This window comes from Suncus etruscus, chromosome 5 (genome assembly GCF_024139225.1).
Source record: "Suncus etruscus isolate mSunEtr1 chromosome 5, mSunEtr1.pri.cur, whole genome shotgun sequence".
In the NCBI taxonomy this organism is placed as follows: domain Eukaryota; kingdom Metazoa; phylum Chordata; class Mammalia; order Eulipotyphla; family Soricidae; genus Suncus; species Suncus etruscus.
The window spans coordinates 42,271,942-42,274,726 of record NC_064852.1 but is presented as its reverse complement, the minus strand read 5'-3'; the positions used below and the strand labels follow the sequence as shown (position 1 = coordinate 42,274,726).

Here is a 2,785-nt window from a genome sequence, read left to right as displayed (position 1 = left end):
TAGAATATAATCTCTCTATCAATGTTTCAAAGGTCTCTTCAACCTTCACCTCCCCATCTTGGATAACTGATTTATGTAGGTTCACTCTCAGTTCTGTTATTTTCTGTCATTTTTATTCAGTTGTTTTGTTTCTTTAGATTGCACATAAGAAAGGTCATTCTCTCTCTTTGTTTTCACATTTTGACTAGATATAGTTGCTTTTATTCTTTAGGATGTGTTCCAGTATCATTGGTGTGTTGTTCTATCTCACATTTTTTTAGATTTGCATTTTCCAGATGATAAGTAATGAGAGAACATTTGCAAATAACGCTGGCTTTTTATATGCTTCCTTAGAGGAAGAGCCTCTTTTTTTTTTAAATGACAGACATTTATTAGAATATATAACGGCAAATCTTACACAGTGATAATTAAGGTACATGGTGACAATAAACGAGAGCCTTTCTACCAGCAGTGTTGTCCTCCCTTAATCCCTGTTCCCAACCATATATCCCTTATCTCCCTCCTTTATCCCCCAGAATACTAATGCATCTAAAAGCATATATGTTAACACTAATGTAAACCTTTTTTTTTTTTTTTTTTTTTTTTTGCGGTTTCAGATATTTTTACTAGTAGTTTCTTAAAGGTTTGGAGCACTATAAAAACAATGTTAGTGTGGCAATTATCGTTTGCATGGGTCCACCAAAGTATGGGGGTCATGGAAAGGAAAAACTTTGGCCTAAATACAAGGAGACCCTACCCCTGAAGTTTCCTGACATAAGACCATTTCTAGGCTCCAGGCAAACTAGTTTGTCCAGTCCCGGTCTTGTCTGTAGTGCTCATACAGTTATATTTTTCACAGTCTCTGTTGTTGATCTCACGTTTCTGTAGGTCCTAGAATCTGTATATCCTACATTGAAATCAGGATGGTGCGGAGCAGTGTCTAATTTCAACTCACAATTAACGGGCAAGGTAGAAAGCCCTGTCCAGTACCAGGTCGTTGTTGTTGTTTAAATCTTCTCAGTGTTAAGGGAAGATTCTTTTTGAGTAAATCGATGTCAGAGAAGCAGTAGGGTCTTCCCTGGTAGAGGATTGCTTCCAGGTGATGTCATAAACAACGTTGGATGTTTCATAGATGGCTTCCCTGGTTCAGGGGTGACTGGAAAATACCCAAACCTCTGAGGCCTGTGCCAGGTCATCATGTCAATGTTCAGGGTTTGTAAGGTTCTATTGCACCACAAGATTTGTGTGTTCCTATCTCTATTAGATAAGAACTTATTTGTATGTATAGTATTTTCCATTTTAATGTGCCCATGCAAACAAGGAATAATGCCACCTGGCGTTATCAGCTCATAAGGGGGACGCAAGAATAAGTCCAACAATCCAACAGTTCAAACATAAGAATTAAACTGAGGAACTCTATCACCAAAATTCCTTATTGAACTGTTCACAGCGAGATTGGTGCCTATGGGGATGCTAGAACAAGTCCAACAATCCAATTGACTTGGTTCTTATATAAACGTTAAATGGAGGGACACTTCTACAAACTTCCTTATTTAACAAATAACAAAGGGAAGGAAAGATAGAGAGGGACTCTTTCACCAAAATACCTTATTGAACAGTTCACAGAGAGGAGAAAAAATAAAAAGTGGGGAAAATAGACAATCTAACTTAAGACAGTGTACTCAATTGTCACCATTCATGGGAACTAATCAGAAACCTAGTATGGTAGCAACCACAGTTACACAATGAAAGAAGGAAGAGGCCAAGAGGCCGCTGAGAGTAAACAAGTAGGAAAAGAGTACTGGCCTCTGAGGAAGAGCCTCTTTGTTCATATCTTTTTAGCTCATGTCTCTATTTTTTTCAGGCCACACCCATTTTATGCTCAGGGGTTACTCCTGGCTAAGCTCTCAGAAATTGCCCCTGGCTTGGGGGGACCATATGGGACCCCAGGGGATCAAACCCCGTCCTGATCCTTGGCTACCGATTGCAAGGCAGACACCTTACCTCTAGTGCCACCTCGCCGGCTCCTAGTTCATGTCTCTTTAGTTTATATCTCCACTTTTTTAGATTGTTTGCTTTTAGTGTAATATTTTTCTAATTGTTTTGTATATCTCAGATTGTATAACTTTGTCAGATGTCAGTAAATATTTGTTCTAGTCCTTGGATAGTTTTAATCTATTTTTTATTTTCTTTGCAGTACAAAAGTTTCTTAATTTGATTGATAATTTTCATATTTTGACTCTAGAGAACATAGCATATGTTTTTACACCCATGTAATTTATGGACTTTTTTCTCATACTGATACCTTTATTTATATTTAATTAACTTTTGTGCATTCTGTGAAATAAGAATCCAAGTTTTACTTTTTTTATTTTCTCCACATAAAGATAATTCCAGTGCTCGCTTCGGCAGCACATATACTAAAATTGGAACGATACAGAAAAGATTAGCATGGCACCTGCGCAAGGATGACACGCAAATTCGTGAAGCGTTCCATATTTTTAAAAAGAAAAAAAAAAGATAATTCCAATACCACTAGTTTTTCCAATACCACTCTTTGAAGAGGCTTTCTGAGCTCCACTTCATATACCAGGATTCTTCATCAAACCTGAGGGTGTGAATATGGGATTTCAGTTCTGTTTCATTCCTCTAAAATTGTATATTTATTTCCACACCATCCAATATTAAATGTTATATCTTATAGGAAAAAGGTAGTTTGAGAAAGACAAGAAGCCCACTTTCACTTTCCCCAGAATTGGCTATTTGGGGAGTTTCTTTACTCAGAATAATTTTTAATAGCATTTTG

The 2,785-nt window shown here is 37.1% G+C and overlaps 1 non-coding gene across 1 annotated transcript; it reads left to right on the top strand.

The window, feature by feature from the left end:
- Positions 1 to 2,375: 2,375 nt before the first annotated feature.
- LOC126010501 (U6 spliceosomal RNA) lies at positions 2,376 to 2,482 on the top strand. Its single transcript, XR_007496527.1, has one exon. It is a non-coding gene; the product is annotated as a U6 spliceosomal RNA (small nuclear RNA).
- The last annotated feature ends 303 nt before the right edge of the window (positions 2,483 to 2,785 follow it).